Genomic DNA, 20,647 nt, shown 5'->3' with positions numbered 1-20,647 from the left:
CAAATCAATAGTCATAATTCAGAAGTGTGTTTTTGCATGCGTAACTAACAGGGTTGTAAGGTTAAACCGAGAGATTTTTGTAGCGACAAACTGTCGGGAGTTTTATAAGTCAGAACATAGCGAACGCCGTACTCGTATTTATAAGCATTGCCTTATCATCCCTCGTTCCAAATTAAAAGAGAGCATAAGAGAAAAAGAAATGGCCATGCAAGCAATGGAACGCCTCATAGAATCATAGAATTTACAGTGCAGAAGGAGGCCATTCAGCCCATCGAGTCTGCACCTGCTCTTGGAAAGAGCACCCTACCCAAGGTCAACAACTCCACCCTATCCTCATAACCCAGTAACCACACCCAACACGAAGGGCACTTTTGGACACTAAGGGCAATTTTATCATGGCCAATCCACCTAACCTGCACATCTTTGGAGCAGTTCGTGGTCGCAGCGACCAACAGTAGCAGAGTAGGCCAGTGTCCCGTATGGGAGATGGAACTCAGGAAGTACCTCAAAGGGAAAGGATGGCCCCTTTGGAGTGAGTTTTGTGTGAATGAGGAAACAGGTCCCGGGAGTATAGGATATACGTGGTGGGAGAACCTTTCTCAAATTCATAAAAAGAACATACGTAAAGCACGGAAGCCGATGGAAATTGTGTCCTGCTTGGTACAATTGCGAGGCACAGAGGAGGTCGTTCGGACGCTCCGCAAAGAATTAGAGGAAAAGAATAGAATGAGCAGAGTCGACATTTGCGATGTCGAAAAGGAAAACATAGAATTAAGAAGGAAGTTGGCAGAGAAGGATAGAGAGGTGGATGATGCCAAGAGGGCACATCAGTCTTGTCTAGCCCATCTGAGCAGTTCCCAAGCCCAGTATGAGAAAGCCTATCAGGATGTGCAGCGCGCAGTTCTGATAAGAGAAGATTCAGAGAAGCAGGTAGAGGCACTGCAAAGGCAATGCTCTGACCTAAAGGCAGCTTTAAGAGAACTCCATGCTGCCACCACTGAGCAAAGGCAAAGCACAGTGGATCATGCGAAATGTGGGAAGCAGATTGCGCAGCTGCAATCTCTGCTTTCTGTGCAGAATGGGTTCCAAGAGACATTTGGAACCCAGTTAGATGAAGAAAATGCCCCAGATTGGCAGGAATTGAGCGAAACCGCGCAGCGCTATGTTCAGGGAACATGTGCGCCAGCAGCGCAACAGAAAAGGAAAGCGCCCCAACCCCCCATAGATCAGATAGCACCCGCACCGATGAACCCAGTCACCACCCAAAGAAAGGCAACCACAGAAGGCGCACCCGAGGTCACCTACACCACCCCCTTAACCGTAACACAACTAAGGGATGTGTGTGAGCAAATCACCCCGTTCCTCCCCACTGCAGACCCCCACCAATTTTTCACAAGAGTGAAACAACAGGCGACCATGTACGGCCTGGATGAGCGAGAGCAGGTAAAGCTCACAGTGTTGAGTTTAGACTCATCGGTTGTAGCAGCCCTCCCCGACCCACAGGACGTTGGAGGTGGCACCCTCGAGGAGATGCATACATCTATTTTAGACGCAATAGGGTACAACAGAGGAGACCCAGTCAAAGGCCTAAATAAGTGTAGGCAGAAGAGGACAGAGCACCCCACAGCATTCACAGGAAGGCTGTGGATTCATTTCACTGCCGTTTTTGGCGATTTAGACCGCGCTCATTTAACCCGCGATAATATGGTTAAATGGACCAGCACAATCATCTCCCACGCCACAGATGCAGGACAGAATGTCTGCAGCAGTTATGACCCCTCAGAAGAGGCCCATAATGAAAAATGGGTATTGAAAAGCTTGTCCCGCACTTGGGAGCAATCTGTCCAAGGCAAGGTAAAAGTAAAGACCCCAGAAGAAGCTCAGGCTGCAGCAGATATTGTAAGGTATATTTCTGCAGCTGCTTCTAGCTCTGACTAAGGAGGGCGATGGGGGTGGCGGTTTAGATAACATTTAGGTTAGCAACAGTACTGTGAGTGGGCAGCTATGTAACCCGCCCAAGGCCATTGCGCGCGGAACAACCTTTATCAGTGTGTGTAACTTGAGGCTCGGCAGAATGCGCCTTCTCCAGCCATAACTCAGATGGCTGTACGTGTTACAATCCTAAGTAAAAAACTATTTGATTGAAGCCTTACTGTGTCGACTCACTCATTGAACTGAGATTTAGCCTAACAAATTGGTGACCCCGACGTTGGGGGGGAGTCGAACACAACTCCGTTTAAGATCGCAGAGACAATTAAAAGCCGGCTAAAAAGAAGGTACGGAGTCAAACCTGTTAAATCAAAACTCCAAAATTGAAATTTTAAATTGTGTAATAATTGTCTCAGTGATTGAAAAAGGAGACAAAAATAGAAGACGACCATAGCCGGACGTCAAACGCCTTGGGATTGTGACACGTAAGTGTTAAGTTGAACTTAAAAGTCCTTAAGGTGTAAGATTAATGATTTCCTTCGACCAAATATTAGTGATAATATTTACTTAAAGTCTTTACTTAAAAAACTGTCAGATCTCAGAAGTAGAGTGAGAAGGAAGTAGAGGGCATGTTATTACCTTCGACCAAATATTAGTGATAATATTTACCTAAAGTCTTTACTTAAAAAACTGTCAGATATCAGAAGTAGAGTGAGAAGGAAATAGAATTATTACCTTCGACCAAATATTAGTGATAATATTTACTCAAAGTCTTTACTTAAAAAACTGTCAGATATCAGAAGTAGAGTGAGAAGGAAGTAGAGGACATGTTATTACCTTCGACCAAATATTAGTGATAATATTTACTTAAAGTCTTTACTTAAAAAACTGTCAGATATCAGAAGTAGAGTGAGTCTTTACTTAAAAAACTGTCAGATCTCAGAAGTAGAGTGAGAAGGAAGTAGAGGGCATGTTATTACCTTCGACCAAATATTAGTGATAATATTTACTTAAAGTCTTTACTTAAAAAACTGTCAGATATCAGAAGTAGAGTGAGAAGGAAATAGAATTATTACCTTCGACCAAATATTAGTGATAATATTTACTCAAAGTCTTTACTTAAAAAACTGTCAGATCTCAGAAGTAGAGTGAGAAGGAAGTAGAGTCTTAGAATCGGAAAATTGTTTTGTTGCCTTAGACTGGTTATTAAGAACAGAGATCTGTCACGTGAAGGTCGGGCATTGAAAACAAAACAGTTTTGGATCTATTATCACCGGTTCATAAGAGACTTGAAATATAAATGTCCTTGAAATATAAATGTCCTTGAAATATAAATGTCCGGTAACATTAGCGCGCGAAAAGAGCATAAAAATTTAGAAGAAAAATGGCCACTGGGGGAAAACTAATGCATTAAAATTGGGTATAAAATTGACAGAGAAAGAAATAGTTAAAACAGCCAACGTCTTAAAAAAAAAGGACGGCACATATGGGAAAATAACCAAGTCATTAGGCTATCCGCCTTGAATCTGTATATTAATCCATGTGAGTTTAAGCTATATTCAGGCCTTTGTGTGAATATTTTCACCCCTAACATTTAGTGTAAGTCTGGAAGGATTTGCTGAGCTGGACGCCGCTCGAGCCGGTGGACAAGGCAAGTAGTCAAACCTTTGACCGCCTAAAATTAGAATCACTTGGCAAGGCGGACAGACGGTGAGGTAACATCCAATAAATCTAGTATCAAGGCCAAATGAGTAAAAAAGTCAGTTTAAAAAAAAAATTTTTTTTTTGGTTTTTGAAGAGCAAAATACACTGGTAAAAAAAAAACAATGATCAAAGATGGGTGTGATTTCTGTGGAACAGAGAAAAATGGTGAGATACACAGAAGTAAAGATAAGACAAATAAAGTTAGAAGCACAAATGATAAATTCAACCTTCACACCATTTGGAAGACAGGCTGGTTAAAAGGAATTGAGCTCTAACTCCTTGAAACAAAGCAATCAAACGGGTAAAGATAGTGTAAAGACCTCACAAAACTGCCAACAATTACGGCTAACAACTGTCCCGGAATGTCTCAAGGAGAGAAAAAAAAAATCAAATTAAGTGAAGTCCAAAAGATCAGAAAGGGGCTAAAACACTCAATTGGTTTTGTTCAGGAATATCTGAGAATGACTAACCCCTCCACTCCCAGAACGAAAAAATGGGGAGGAAGATCAGTGCAAGGTTACGGTTGGAAACTTAAGAATGGATACATGTCGAGACTAACTTCAGATCATTTCAAGCCGTCCAGATAAATTCAGCAGTAATTCAACTCATTTGAAATAAAAGAAAAATAAACATCCAGTAATGTCTCTTTCCAAAAACCGGTTAAATAACGAGCATTGAAAATTGAAAGAAAGGATGGGTAATGTCTAAGGTCACATAGTAGACGGAGATGGCACCATGCCAAGTTCTCCAACACTTTTGATTCTGTACAAAAATTTAACCATTTCAGCAAGCAGGTCATCTGCACAAAGAAATATACATCTCTAAGAAAAGCTAATGCCTCTAAAATTAATCAGTGGAAATTGACTTAAATGGAATGACACAGATAAAGTTTTCAGTATTTTAATTTTGTTCCGTTTTAGAGAAAGAGAGACAGACAGAGTTACGTAGAGAGAGTTACGTAGAGAGAGAGAGAGAGACTGATAGAGACAGCGAAAGTTGAGAGAGCAAAAGAGAGCGAGTCAGGGAGAGACAGAGAAGGGCAGGGGTAGTTAGATAAAGAGAAAGAGCGACAAGAGTTCCAGAGACAGAGAGAGTGAGAGAGAGAGAGAGAGTTTTAGGCATTTAAACATTGTTCTGAACTATTCACTGTCTTTGTATTCAGACTTTGACTTCAGACCTTGACTTTTTACGAGCTGTGATTATTTGAAAGCTTCGGGTTGTCTGCGCATTGTCACTGAAGGGTAATTTTGATACACAGAGAATTTTGGTCAGGATGCGAGATCACGTGTGTAGGAATAGGAAAGTATTGGTTTTGTGGTGTTCAGCGGAGGTTGGGATGGTTGAAGTGCATGTGACAAATATGATCAAGCCGGTGTTTCATTAGTTCAGGGTTAAAACTTCCCTGACACAAAAAATCATCAGTAGGGTGAAACTAAACTGTCCCACAACGCAGATGTTTTAATTATGAGATTGCAGAATGACTTATAAACAACAGATGGGTAAATGAAATATGTCCATGAGTTTCAATAACATATTGTGTTCCCTGAAAAACTTGATAACGGGAATTTGGCAGCACTCCAACTTTTACTCCCAGCCATTTGAGTGAAAAATTTAAAAACAAGTTTCGAGATGCGAATGGCATCATTCCAATTTATGCACCCACTATACCCCCCTTTTTGTCTCTGCAAGACAGTCAACCCTTTCAACAAGCTTTTGTGTGTAATCCAGAAGATGTCTTGACACTCCCATGCTGGTTTGCCTGCGAGTTCTGGCCTTTTAAATTCTGATAAAGTAATGAACAGTCCACACAGCTGAAGATGCTTTTTAATTGGAACTTACAAATCTTAAGTTTTGAATTTTCACCCTCTTAACGACCCAGGACCCAAGACCAACCCGGAGTGGGTGCAAACATGGGAAGATAGGGAAATTGAAATGAGTCAATATATCAAAATGCTCGGTAACATGGTCGCTTTAGTTTCGCAACAGGTGAACAACGCGGCCGGTGACAGAGAAGAAGGACAGGAGAGTCCGATAAAAGAAGGGGACCTGGTGTGTATCAGAAAACCCGGAAAAATCCCGTGGGCTGAGGGCATTCGCCAACCGGGAGGAACTACCTCCTAGAAGAATACTTAGAAGCTGAAATGTGAAACTGGGGGGGGGGGAAGGGAACGAAAGAAAAACGCGCGGGTTATAAGGGGCAAGGCAAAAATTGTATGTAATGTACACCGCCCCTGGGAAGGACTTGAGACTCCGGCGGGTCGAGCCAAGAGGATGGGGGGGTCCTCACCTACCAGAGACCTCAAGACCCAACCAGGCGGTATAGAACGCTTGGCAAAAAGGGTTTTTAATTTTCTTTTTGCGCGCGTTTCAAAACATAGGGGGCGCGGGAGTAATTGTTGTCCTCATAAGAGGACAAAGGAGGGATTGTAAGGTATATTTCTGCAGCTGCTTCTAGCTCTGACTAAGGAGGGCGATGGGGGTGGCGGTTTAGATAACATTTAGGTTAGCAACAGTACTGTGAGTGGGCAGCTATGTAACCCGCCCAAGGCCATTGCGCGCGGAACAACCTTTATCAGTGTGTGTAACTTGAGGCTCGGCAGAATGCGCCTTCTCCAGCCATAACTCAGATGGCTGTACGTGTTACAATCCTAAGTAAAAAACTATTTGATTGAAGCCTTACTGTGTCGACTCACTCATTGAACTGAGATTTAGCCTAACAATATGCAGGCAGTATGAGCGCACCAAAACCCCGCATGGGTAAATGAAGGAAAGAACAGCCCCCCACAGAAATCGCAGGAATGTTACAACTGCGGACATTTAGGACATTTTGCAAAAGAATGCAACGCCCCACAGAGATCTCAGAGAGGCCAGCAGACAGGCACTCTGACCAGGAACAAAGCAAAGCCAATCCACAGTATAGAGACGTAGTCAGGATAGACCAATGTGGACGGAACGGACTGACGGTGTTCGGGCTCCCCCACTTGGGTCTGTGACACCCTCTGGGACCGATCCGGAAGACCGGTGGTCACAGCAAAAATTAGAGGGAAGCCGATAGAATTACTTTGGGACACAGGAGGGTCCCGCACTACCATTAATTCCTCCACTACACCACAGGCAGACACGTGGCCCACTACAGCCTCAATAACCCTCAGCGGCTTTACAGGTCACTCACAGCAGGGACACATTACAGCCCCTGTATCCATCCAGCAAGGGAATATCTCCACCCGACACCCCGTTGTGTTAGTTAATCTGCCCCGCACAGCAGAGCACATACTGGGTATTGACTTTATGAATGCCCACAGCCTGTCGTTCGATCCAGTAAATCAATGTGTCTGGCGAATGGCGAAATCTGACAGAGCACCCGCAACTCTCACAGTAGGAGAGTATGCGAATAGGATTAGCGCAGTAGGCGACTATTGTTTTGACCCGACCACGCTTAGCACGGACAAACAGGTTAGGGCAGTTTTGAACAGACACAGGACAGCATTTGCCAGGCACGACTGTGGCAGAATGACTGGACAAGTTCAAGTTACTGGATCTGACCCAAGACCACAGAGACAGTACCGATTCCCCCTAGAAGCAGAGGGAGAAATTGGAAAGGTTAAAGAGAGCTTATTAGAGCAGGGTGTACTTAGGAAAGTAGCCTCAACTAATAATGCACCTATTTGGCCAGTGAGGAAGCCCGACGGATCATGGCGCCTGACCATAGATTATCGGGAACTCAACAAAGTTACCCCAGCAATAGCCCTCACGGTAGCAACAAGTCCCGAGACCATGCTCAAACAGGGACTCCCCTCCAACTATTTCACGGAATTGGACATTAGCAACGGCTTCTGGTCAATCCCATTGGCAAAGGCGTGCCAGTACAAATTTGCCTTCACATTTAAAGGACAGCAGTATACGTGGAAATGCCTCCCTCAAGGATTCCACAATTCCCCCTCCATTTTCCACCGACAGCTGGCAAATGGACTAGCAAAATTTACACGACCCGAATGTCTGGTACAGTATGTGGACGACCTACTACTGCAGACAGACACCAAGGCAGAGCACATCACGCTTCTGTCCGAACTCCTGGAACTATTGCAAGACATTGGATGTAAAGTTAACCCCAGAAAGGCCCAAATATTGGAGAATCAAGTGATGTATTTGGGTACAGTCATCACACACGGCAAACGCGAGGTCGAGTTCAAAAGAATTGACTCGATCGTCAAATTGCCCCTTCCCCAGAATGTTTCAGCCCTCCGGTCGTTTTTAGGACTGGTTGGGTATTGTCGGAACCATATCGATGGTTTTGCGACCAAGGCAGCCCCACTCTCAGGCCTCCTTAAGAAAGGAGCCCCTTGGGAATGGCTTCCGCAGCATACAGAGGCTGTGGAAGAGTTAAAGAAAGCCCTCAGCGCAGCACCCACGCTACAAGTCCCAGACCAACTCTCCCCCTATGCAATAGAGGTAGCTAGCACCGATCTGACCCTCTCGGCCATGCTCCTTCAGGAACGGCACGAGCAGCTACGACCAGTGGCTTATGCCTCCAGGCTTTTAGACCCCGTAGAACAAGGATTTTCAGCCTGCGAGAGGCACCTACTAGCAGTATTTTGGGCAGTTCAGTACTTTTCGTACATTACCGGACTCAATCCCATCAACATTTTGACCGAACACACCCCCACACAGTTACTTTTGGACGGTCGACTGAAGGACGGTTCAGTGAGCCAGATAAGAGCAGCTAGGTGGACACTTCTGTTACAAGGACGGGACATAACTGTTAAACGAACCAAGACACACACATTTTTAGCAGACATCCTACAGTATCCAGGACAACCCCATGATTGCGAAATAGTAGCACCTACACAACACAGGACCATACATTGCCAAAACGCCCCCCAGGAAGATAGGGAATTCAAGCCTGAGCCCCCAGCACACAGACACGTGTGCCCCCTTAAAGATATATGTGGACGGTTCATCCACAGTTTTAGATGGAGAATGCATCACTGGATGCGGGATTTATGTTGAGGATGCACAGGGACGTGCTTTAGAGGAGATATCCCGAAAACTCCCAGGTCACTTAGGCGCGCAGGCAGCAGAGCTCGCGGCCATTGCATTTATAGTGGATCACCCAGATTCGTTCCCCAGCCCAGCAGACATATATTCGGACAGTTTATATGTATGCAACAGGCTCCCAGACTTTCTACCCCTGTGGAGGACAAGAGGTTTTGTCTCCGCGGATGGGAAGCCCCTTCCATCAGCCCCATTACTCCGCCATATCCTAGAACAGGCAAAGGATAGGACATATGGCATCATTAAGGTTAGAAGCCACCATCGATCATCCCCCCTGGAAATGTGAAAGCCGACGCACTGGCTAAAGCAGGTTCCAGGCGAGGTCATTTTTGGACACCCCCAGCTAGCGCACCAGCTAGCGCCCCTGTGAGTTCAGTTCAGGTCTCACAGACGGAAATAGAGCATTTAGTACAGGCACAGAAGCAGGACGAAAATCTCCGGGAGATTTTAAAAGGAAACTTTGTGGCCCAGTACGATAAATTCAAACACGTTTGACCACACATGAGGGTGTGATCATAAAAGACAAATTGTATGTGGTTCCTGAAAAGGACAGGAATCAAATGATTGCCTTATTCCATGATAGTCATGGACACCAAGGGATTGACCCTACCACAACACACCTTAGACAACTCTGCTGGTGGCCCAACTTAAGACAAGATGTTACCCATTACATAGAGAATTGTTTAATTTGTGCACAGAATAACCCGGAGAGGTATTCAAAGAAGGCACAACTCAGCCACACTCGCCCCGTTAATGGCCCCTGGACAAACCTCCAGATCGATTTTATAGGACCATTGCCCCCTTGCAGGAATGGCTATAAATATGTTCTGGTGGTCATAGATACCTTTACCAAATGGGTAGAGGCATTCCCTTCCCGCACCAACACTGCAAAGATCCTGACCCACCACATCTTTACGAGATGGGGACTCCCCAGAAGTATAGAATCAGATCAATGATCTCATTTTACTGGACGGGTCATGAAGAACGTCCTGACCATATTCAGAATCAAACAGAACTTTCACATTGCGTATCACCCCCAGTCAAGCGGGATAGTGGAACGCATGAATCGGACTCTAAAATCGACCCTGAGAAAGATGGTACAGGAGAACAATTCGACTTGGGATTCAGTGCTCCCATTCGCTCTAATGTTCATACGAAATACAGTTTCATCATCTACAGGTTTCACCCCACACACACTCATGACTGGACGCCCTATGAAAGGATCAGAATTCCTTTTAGGACTCGACATGACCAGCCCAGAAGTGACGGCCCTCACACACAAAAAAGCAGTTAAACAATTAGTTGAGACTGTAAGGTCTGCTCAGCTAGTAGCCGCAGTAAAATTGGGTAAAAGGACGAAACAGAGCAAGGCCTGTTTCGACAAAAAAGTACACACCACAGAATTACAGGTTGGGCAACAAGTAATGTTATCTGTATATAACCCCAGCACGTTTTTGGCTCCTAAATTTTCCGGCCCGTACTCAATTTCGGACAAAATCAGCCCCTCGGTATATAGGATAAAGTACCCCAACGGTAAGACTGCGTGGTTCCATATTAACCAGATAAAGGCTTATGGAACACAGTCAAACCACTCGCACCATGTCCTGCTAGACGCAGCAGAACACCTCGCCCCGCCCACAAGAGACACATTTCCACCCTCTCCCTCACAGGCCAGTTCCTCATCGAACTCGACCTCGACTCCACCCACTGACTCCAAACCACGCCCCGGAACGCCCACAAGCTGCCGCAGCAGAGACAGTGACAGTGACTGTGAGACTGAGGACAGCCACAGCACTCCACCCTCCAGCCCCCACTTCAGCGACTTCGACCCCGACTCGAGTGACCCCATGGAGATCACTTACATTAAAAATCCAGACCAACACCCAAACCCACCACCCAACACTGACGACCCCGACAACGCTCCTTCAATTTTAGACCCCACAATTTGGCACAGGGACAATTCTTGGAGACTTGTCCGCAACGATGAGAGTGATCCCCGGTCACACAATGCTAAAGTTGCATGCCTGATCCATACAAGGGTATGGGATCCGGGACAAGAGGATGACTTGATGTCTGACTCCCGACACGGCAACCCCTTTGCGACCCTGTTCGCAGAGAATGAAAAGAAGTGAGGTGTCTAGATGATGTAAAAAGAGGAACCACTTGAGCGAAGCGCTGTCGTTTCTGATGGAACCTGCACGCATGTTTGTATGTTTGTATGTTAAATGTTTGATTTGGAGATTGCCCACTCGGTTTTCAGTTGAAAAGCTTGTGACCACCTCACATGCACGTTAGTTTGTCCATCGACATTTCTGAGAACTTGACTCAGCTGAAATGTCTGGAGCCCAGCTCAAAGCTTCACCAGGAGCATCTTGGCTCCTCCCTTTTTTTCCAGGTGCCCGTCTATTCCGGGAATAGAGGCTGCAATTCAACAATGACTACATTCTTACCAGTTCATTTCAGGTTGCTCAGGCAGTGGAGAAACGGCATTGAGGACCCGCCCTGTCTGAGGACCACCCCCTGGTCAGCTAAGCTCGGGTACAGCACAGTACGCCCTACCCGGAGATCCCATTCAACTCTTACCCGTCGCGGCCCATACGCAACTCATTCGACCTTTCATTTCTGAAGCTTGGTTTCATTTTGTTTAAGGTAGCCCTTCGGCCGCAACTCCATATGCTATTTACATCCAGGAACATTTTGGGATGGTAAATTGCAACACTCTGCGAGACGGCTCGCACTGGTTTAATAGATAAGTATATGTCTAGTCCTAAATCCGTTTTGAAAAAAAAATGAGGGAGTCACATGGAGGTGACCATCATAAAGGAAAATGTGGAACAAGAGGACAGATATACTTAAAGTCAAGATAGTAAGCTGAACACTAACAGATAATATGCTTGATCCCTTAGCTTTCGGAGGTTCAAGAGAGGAACCGAAGCAACAGCACAGCAAGATCCCAGGAAGGAAGAGAAAAGAGAAGAGACAGAGAAGATGAAGAGCACTCCAATTGCTATGTTTTTAGCTATTGTGGCATCTGTGCGGTTGCGCGTGGACGCGGACCCCCTTTCTCACAGTACAACGTTTGCTAACTTCTCCCAAACCCAGACCACCCCCAGCCCAGTCAATGGTAACAGTACCCCGACCTGGTATACCAGATTTCTGACATGTACTCCTTGTCGTATGTCATAGAATCACTTTTGGTGATTGCAGTTCTCTGTATTATAGTCCAAACCCTCAGGATGAGGAAATGGAGGAGAGCCCACCGCTCTCGTGCCTCAACATACAATCCCCCATTTTCGGATTCCACCAATCCCCCCAACCCCTTGATGTGTAATAAAGGATTTAATTTTGATGTGATCTGTAAATAAAGACTTTTGCGGATGTATTATAATGTTCTGAGCTCGACTGCCGAGTCAGAAAATGAAATGTGATGATGCTGTTGTATGAATGATTAAGGGTTTAGAATGTTGTAGAATGTTTAAATATGAGAGTAGTTTATTGAGGATAGTTAGAGGTTCCCGATTCCAATTAGTAATGCATGTCCCCTATGACATAACGCCAATCAGAAATTGTTAGTTAAAATTTTTTTGCCATAGTTGAGGAAAGGATAGAAGCAATGGAACTCACTGAGGTCAGAGGACCCAATGACACCATACTTGGGTGATCCTTCATTATTTCTCATGAGGATCACAAGGAGGGAGTGTAGCCACCGAAGTTGGCCATTCCCTCAATACAAAATGGAGGAATGCAAAGCTTGCAGGTTAAAATGGACAATGTTTGCAGCACAAGCAGGCTGCACCAAGCCAATGTGTATTTTGTCTGCTAAGAGAGCAGACAACACCGAAACGAACATTCCGCATACTAATGAGGCAATCTCCGGGATAGTTAACATAGCAATGGAACGATCCCAGGTACAATGGACACAAATAGAGAAGTGATTGCAACAGTGTATGGGAAACCAGACACCCCGGCACCAGCGGGATTTGAAAACAAAGCACCTGAAGGCCCGCCCAGTAGCCGAGAGACAGCCTCAGTATTGGGGGGATTCAAACAAATCGATTGGGAAGAGACCCAATCAATTCCCAGGAGTAAAGGGTCCGCCCAAAAGGGTGCAAAGCCCTAGGACCTATAAAAGACAGGTCCCACACTTAGCTTGTTCTTCTTAACCAGCCCTCCTCTCTGGACCAGCATCTTGACCAGCTTTTACCAAAGAAGACCGTGACCAAGAGAGAGGAAAGGTTGGGACAGCAGCCGCCAGCAAGTAAGTGTCTCACAACGATCGCTACCAGAGATAGACACTCCTGACCTCTTTTTAACCCGTACCAACCTGAAGTCTGCAGACCAGAGCAGAGCAAGAGGCCTTGTCCCCTGATCCCGCAGTTCCCTTTGAGATAAGTATTGGTTTATTTAGTGGTAGGAATAGTTTAATCATCTTAGCGTGTGCATGGGTAGTATTATAATTGTATTATAATAAACTCAGTTGTTTGAACTTACTAATTGGTGTATGGTTTTATTGCTTTGAACTTGACCTTGAAACTTGTGGCGGTATCTTAACGATACCTGGCGACTCCAGAGCTAAGTAACGAAACAGAGCCAAATTGAGTGTTAAGCACACTCACACAGAACGAGCAACAGGAATGAAGAGCTTTTTGGACAGGCTGCGATTTCCAAGGGTGCAGGAGGAGCAGGTGGAGGGACTGGTGGCACCGATCGAGTTGGAGGAGCTGGTCAGAGGGATTGGCCACATGCCGTCGGGGAAGGTGCTGGGACCGGATGGGTTCCCGGTGGAATTTTATAAGAAATACGTGGACCTGTTGGGCCCTCTGTTGGTCCGGACCTTTAACGAGGCATGGGAGGGAGGTATTTTGCCCCCGACAATGTCACGTGCGCTGATTTCCCTGATCCTGAAGCGAGATAAGGACCCCTTGCAGTGCGGATCATATAGGCCGATTTCACTGCTGAATGTGGACGGCAAGGTGCTGGCGAAGATCTTGGCCACTAGAATAGAGAACTGTGTGCCGGGGGTGATACATGAAGATCAGACGGGTTTTGTGAAGGGGAGGCAGCTGAACACTAACGTGCGAAGGCTGCTAAATGTGATAATGATGCCGGCGGCAGAAGGCGAGGCGGAGATTGTGGTGGCATTGGATGCGGAGAAGGCCTTTGATAGGGTTGAGTGGGGGTACTTGTGGGAGGTGTTAGAGAGGTTCGGGTTTGGGGTGGGGTTTATTAAGTGGGTGAGGTTGCTGTACGAGGCCCCGATGGCGAGTGTAGTGACAAATGGGAGGAGGTCTGAGTACTTCAGACTCCACTGTGGGACGAGGCAGGGGTGCCCCCTGTCCTCCTTGCTTTTTGCGTTGGCAATTGAGCCTCTTGCCATGGCTCTCAGGGAGTCGGAGGGGTCTGGTGCGGGGTGGGGAGGAGCACCGAGTGTCACTGTACGCAGATGACTTGCTGCTGTATGTAGCAGACCCGGTGGTGGGAATGCCGGAGGTGATGGAGATCCTTGCTGAGTTTGGGAGTTTTTCGGGTTATAAATTGAACCTGGGCAAGAGTGAGCTGTTTGTTGTACACCCGGGAGATCAGGAGGAGGGGATTGGTAGGCTCCCACTAAAGAGGGCAGTGAAGAGTTTTAGGTACCTGGGGGTTCAGGTGGCTAGGAGTTGGAGGACTCTGCACAAGCTTAATTTTACTAGGTTGGTGGAGCATATGGAGGAAGAGTTTAAACGGTGGGACATGCTGCCGTTGTCGTTGGCGGGTAGAGTACAGTCCGTTAAAATGATGGTGCTCCCGAGGTTTTTGTTTTTGTTTCAGTGCCTCCCCATTTTCATTCCGAGGGCCTTTTTCAGGAGGGTGAACAGCAGCATTCTGGGATTTGTTTGGGCGCATGGGACTCCGAGGGTAAGGAGGGTCTTTTTGGAGCGGGGCAGGGATAGAGGGGGGCTGGCGCTGCCCAACCTCTCTGGGTACTATTGGGCGGCTAACGTCTCGATGGTACGTAAGTGGGTAATGGATGGGGAGGGGGCAGCATGGAAACGGATGGAGATGGTGTCCTGTGGAGGCACGAGACTGAAGGCACTGGTAACGACGCCGTTGCCGCTCCCTCCAACGAGGTACACTACGAGCCCGGTGGTGGCGGCTACCCTCAAAATTTGGGGACAGTGGAGGCGACACAGAGGGGAAGTGGGGGGCTCGGTGGAGGCCCCGCTGCGGAGGAATGACCGGTTTGTCCCAGGGAACATGGATGGCGGGTTCCTGGGGTGGCACAGGGCGGGCATTAGGAAGTTGGGAGACCTGTTCATTAACGGGAGGTTTGCGAGCCTGGGTGAACTGGAGGAGAAGTTTGAGCTCGCCCCGGGGAATATAGGGGCAGCACGGTAGCATGGTGCTTAGCGTAAATGCTTCACAGCTCCAGGGTCCCAGGTTCGGTTCCCGGCTGGGTCACTGTCTGTGCGGAGTCTGCACGTCCTCCCCGTGTGTGCGTGGGTTTCCTCCGGGTGCTCCGGTTTCCTCCCACAGTCCAAAGATGTGCGGGTTTAGGTGGATTGGCCATGATAAATTGCCCGTAGTGTCCTAAAAAGTAAGGTTAAGGGGGGGTTGTTGGGTTACGGGTATAGGGTGGATACGTGGGTTTGAGTAGGGTGATCATTGCTCGGCACAACATCGAGGGCCGAAGGGCCTGTTCTGTGCTGTACTGTTCTATGGTTCTATATGTTCAGGTACCTTTAGGTCAAGGCGTTTGCTAGGCGGCAGGTGGAGGGGTTCCCTTCGCTGCCCCCACGGGGGTTAAGGGATAGGGTGCTTTCGGGGGTGTGGGTCAGGGATGGGAAGGTGTCTGACATCTACTAGGTGATGCAGGAGGTGGAGGAGGCGTCGGTAGAGGAGCTGAAGGCTAAGTGGGAGGTGGAGCTGGGGGAGAAGATTGAGGAGGGGACATGGGCGGACGCCCTGGAGATGGTGAACTCCTCCTCTTCATGTGCGAGGCTTAGCCTCATCCAGTTCAAGGTACTGCACAGGGCTCATATGTCCGGGACGAGGATGAGCAAGTTTTTTGGGGGTGAGGACAGGTGCATTAGGTGTTCGGGGAGCCCAGCGAACCATGCCCATATGTTTTGGGCATGCCCGGCACTGGGGGAATTCTGGCAGGGGGTGGCGAGGACGGTGTCGAGGGTGGTAGGGTCCAGGGTCAAGCCAGGCTGGGGACTCTCGATATTTGGGGTTGGGGTGGAGCCGGGAGTGCAGGAGGCGAAAGAGGCCGATGTTTCGGCCTTTGCGTCCCTAGTAGCCCGGTGGAGGATCTTGGTGCAGTGGAAAGATGCGAGACCTCCGAGCGTGGAGACCTGGATCAATGACATGGCCGGATTCATTAAGCTGGAGAGGGTCAAATTCGCCCTGAGGGGGTCGGTACAAGGGTTCTTTAGGAGGTGGTAGCCTTTCCTCGACTTTCTGGGTAAACGATAAGGAACTAGGTCAGCAGCAGCAGCAACCCGGGGGGGAGGGGGAGAAAGGGGGGTGGAGGGTATTGTTTAAGTTAATTTGCTTATTGTTAATTTATTATTTTGTTGTTTATTGGGTTTGGGGGGGTGGGGGGGTTTGTTACATGCGTTGTTACGGGTGCCGGGGGGTGTTTATTATTATTGTTATTATTATTATTGTTCTGTTGATATATATTTTTCAAAAAATTCCAATAAAAATTATTTAAAAAAAAGAGATAGTATAACAGCTGCAGAAAGGAAGTTCGGGGAGGATCTGCCTACTGAGGTAGTATGGGTTGAAGTCAGAAATAGGAAAGGAGCAGTCACCTTGTTGGGAGTTTTCTATAGGCCCCCCAATAGCAGCAGAGATGTGGAGGAACAGATTGGGAAACATGGAACGGTGCAGAAGACACAGGGTAGTCACAGGGTGACTTCAACTTCCCAAATATTGAATGGAAACTCTTTAGATCAAATAGTTTGGATGGGTGCTGTTTTTGCAGTGTGAGAAATATGAGAATGACTAGAGCGAGGGTAGGTCCGATCAAGGACAGTAGCAGGAGATCGTGTATTGAGTCTGAAGAAATAGGAGAGGTCTTGAACGAGTACGTTTCTTCAGTATTTACGAATGAGAGGGGCCATATTGTTCAAGAGGACAGTGCGAAACAGACTGGTAAGCTCAAGGAGATACTTGTTAGGAAGGAAGATGTGTTGGGCATTTTGAAAAACTTGAGGATAGACAAGTACCCCGGGCCTGATGGGATATACCCGAGGATTCTATGGGAAGCAAGAGATGAAATTGCAGAGCCATTGGCAATGATCTTTTCATCCTCACTGTCAACAGGGCTGGTACCACGGGATTGGAGAGTGGCGAATATCGTGCCCCTGTTCAAAAAAGGGAATAGGGATAAACCTGGGGATTACAGGTTGGTTATTCTTACTTCGGTGGTAGGCAAAGTAATGGAAAGGGCACTGAGGGATAGGATTTCTGAGCATCTGGAAAGACACTGCTTGATTAGGGATAGTCAGCACAGATTTGTGAGGGGTAGGTCTTACCTCACAAGTCTTATTGAATTCTTTGAGGAGGTGACCAAGCACGTGGATGAAGGAAAAATATTGGATGGAGTGTACATGGATTTTAGTAAGACATTTGATAAGGTTCCCCATGGTAGGCTTATGCAGAAAGTAAGGAGGCATGGGATAGTGGGGAATTTGGCCAGTTGGATAATGAACTGGCTAACCGATAGAAGTCAGAGAGTGGTGCTGGGCTGGATGGCAAATATTCAGCCTGGAGCCCAGTTACCAGTGGCGTACCGCAGGGATCAGTTCTGGGTCCTCTGCTGTTTGTGATTTTCACGAATGACTTGGATGAGGGAGCTGAAGGGTGGGTCAGTAAATTTGCAGACGATACGAATATTGGTAGAGTTGTGGATAGTGAGGAGGACTGTTGTCGGCTGCAAAGAGACATAGATAGGATGCAGAGCTGGCATGAGAAGTGGCAGATGGAGTTTAACCCTGAAAAGTGTGAGGCTGTCCATTTTGGAAGGACAAATATGAATGCGGAATATAGGGTTAAAGGTAGGGTTGTTGGCAATGTGGAGGAGCAGAGAGATTTTGGGGTCAATGTTCATAAATCTTTGAAAGTTGCCACTCAAGTGGATAGAGCTGTGCAGAAGGCCTATGGTGTGCTAGCGTTCATGAGCAGAGGGATTGAATTTAAGAGCTGTGAGGTGATGATGCAGCTGTACAAAACCTTGGTAAGGCCACATTTGGAGTACTGTCAGCGTTCTGGTCACCTCATTTTAGGAAGGATATGGAAGCTTTGGAAAAGGTGCAAAGGATGTTATCTGGAATGGAGAGTAGGTCTTACGAGGAAAGGCTGAGGGTTCTCGGCCTTTTCTCATTAAAACGGAGAAGGATGAGGGGCGATTTGATAGAGGTTTATAAGATGATCAGGGGAATAGATAGAGTAGACAGTCAGAGACTTTTTCCTCGGGTGGAACAAACCATTACAAGGGGACATAAATTTAAGGTGAATGGTGGAAGATATAGGGGGATGTCAGAGGTAGGTTATTTACCCAGAGAGTAGTGGGGGCATGGAGTGCACTGCCTGTGGAAGTAGTTGAGTCAGAAACATTAGGGACCTTCAAGCGGCTATTGGATAGGTACATGGATTATGGTAGAATGCTGGGGTGTAGCTTGATTTGTTCTTAATCTAGGACAAAAGTTCGGCACAACATCGTGGGCTGAAGGGCCTGCTCTGTGCTATATTCTCTATGTTCTATGACGAGGTTGCATTCACCATCCTCAAGGCCTCAGCCCATTACCCAGCCCCCACCATCTCTCCCATGTCCTCCTCCCATTTGCGCTTAATATCCTGCATCAGGGCACCTTCCCTCTCCATCAGTTCCTTGTAAATATCCAACACCTTCCCCTATTTCGTCCTCCATCAGAAGCTTATCTTTCAGTATCGGAGGCGGCAACCCCAGGAAGGCCTCATCTCCCTCCTCACAAAATCCTGAACCTACAGGTACCTAAAATCATTCCTCTTGGGCAACTCATACAATTCTTCCAACTCCTCCAACCCCACGAATTTGCCATCTATGAACAAGTCCCTAAAGTACTCAAAGCCTACCTGCTGCCAATCCAGACCACGCATCCAATCTCGCCGGGTCAAAATAGGCGCATACAACAACATACCCTCTCATCTCTAACCCTACCTGCACTGACCCCACACCCTCAAAGCCAACACCACCACTGGGCTAATGGAGTACCTGGCCAGAGAGAATGGCAGAGGCACCAACAACGAAGCCCTCAAGCTCTTTCCCTTACATGATGCCACCTCTACCCATCCCAAACTGACTTCTCCTCCACGCCTCACCATCGCAATGATTGCAGCCCAAACATTTTGTAACAGAGCACTTAAGAAAAAGGGGCAGGATCAGACAGAGTCAGCATGGATTTATGGAGGGGTGATATGTTCTACTTGATATATCTTGCTATATACTTGATATATATGCTTGATATATCCACTGGAATTCTTCGAGAATTAATGAAGGGGAGCCAGTGAATGTGGTGTATTTTGACTTTCAGAAGACTTTTGACAAAGTCCCACATAAAGGATGAGCGTTTAAAATTAAAACACATGGGATTGGGGGTAGTATATTGAGCTGGATATAAAATTGTTTGGCTGATCAGAAATAAAGAGTCGGAATTAACAGAATCCCAGGGATTGATGCTAAAACACCAGCTACTCACAATATAAATTAATGATTTAGATGAGGGAACAAAATGTCATATCTTCAAATTTGCAGATGACATCAAGTTGGCTGGGAGGGTGAGCTGTGAGGGGGATGCAGAAATCCTTCAGTGTGATTTGGACAAGTTGAGTGAATGCGCAAATGAATGGCAGATGCAGTATAATCTGGATAAATGCGAAGTCATCCACTTTGGTAGCAAAAACAAGAAGGCAGACTATTATCTGAATGGCCATAAATGAGACCTGGGTGTCCTCGTACACCAGTCACTTAAGCTACACATGCAGGTGCAGCAGGCGATAAAGAAGGCAAACGATATCCTGACCTTCATTGTGAGAGGATTCGAGTACAGAAGCAGGGATGTCTTGCTGCAATTATACAGGGTCTTGGTGAGGCCACATCTGAAATATTGTCTGCAGTTTTGGTCTCCTTATATGAGGGAGGATGTTCTATCTATAGGGGGAGTGCAGTGAATGTTTACCAGACTGATTCCTAGGATGGCAGGACTGACTTAGAAGGAGTGATTGAATCGGTTAGGATTGTATGCGCTGGAGTTCAGAAGAATGAGGGGGGATCTCATAGAAACCTACAAAATTCTAACAGGACTGGACAAGGTAAATGCAGGAAGGATGTTCCTGATGGTGGATGTGTCCAGAATCAGGGGTAGAGATGAGGAGAATTTCTTCACCCAGAGAGTTGTGAGCCTGTGGAATTCATTACCGCAGGAAGTAGTTGAGTCCAAAACAGTGTATGGTATCAAGAAGCAGTTAGTTATAGCACTTCGGATGAAGGGGATCAAAGGATATTGGGGAAAGCAGGATTAGGCTATTGAGTTCGATGATAAGCCATGATCATAATGATTGGCGGAGCAGGCTTGAAGGGCCAAATGGCCTAAGCCTGCTCCTATTTTTTTCTATGTTTTCTCACGCCTGCCCCACCCTACTCGCCCCCCCCCCCCCCCCCCTCCCCACTCCCGTTCCCGAAAAGCCTAGTACCAACTTCCCTGCCCACACAAATCCTGAGATCAACCAATTAACTTTTCCTGAAAAACAACTTAGGGACAAAGGTAGGAGGTTCTGAAACACGAACCGAAACCTAGGCAGCACCGTCATTTTTACTATCTGCATCTGCCCCGCCAGTGACAATGGCAAAACATTCCACCTCTTCAAATCTGCCTTTTTCCCCTCTACCAATCGAGCAAAGTTCAACCTATGCAGCTGGGCCCAGCAGCACGCC

At 46.9% G+C, this 20,647-nt stretch overlaps 1 protein-coding gene and 1 long non-coding RNA gene across 6 annotated transcripts in view; one reads left to right on the top strand and one right to left on the bottom strand.

Moving 5' to 3' along the window:
* Positions 1 to 20,647, bottom strand: part of LOC119953068 (transcriptional regulator ATRX homolog) — a 608,924-nt gene that overhangs the window by 372,295 nt on the left and 215,982 nt on the right. The gene's annotated exons all lie outside the window — the stretch shown is intronic.
* LOC119953333 lies at positions 1,932 to 6,306 on the top strand. The gene is made up of 2 exons (XR_005458001.1): positions 1,932 to 2,414; positions 5,609 to 6,306. It is a non-coding gene; the product is annotated as an uncharacterized LOC119953333 (long non-coding RNA).

Source organism: Scyliorhinus canicula, chromosome 1 (genome assembly GCF_902713615.1).
Source record: "Scyliorhinus canicula chromosome 1, sScyCan1.1, whole genome shotgun sequence".
Lineage (NCBI taxonomy): Eukaryota > Metazoa > Chordata > Chondrichthyes > Carcharhiniformes > Scyliorhinidae > Scyliorhinus > Scyliorhinus canicula.
The sequence above is the reverse complement of the archived record's forward strand: the minus strand, read 5'-3'. Positions and strand labels throughout refer to the sequence as shown.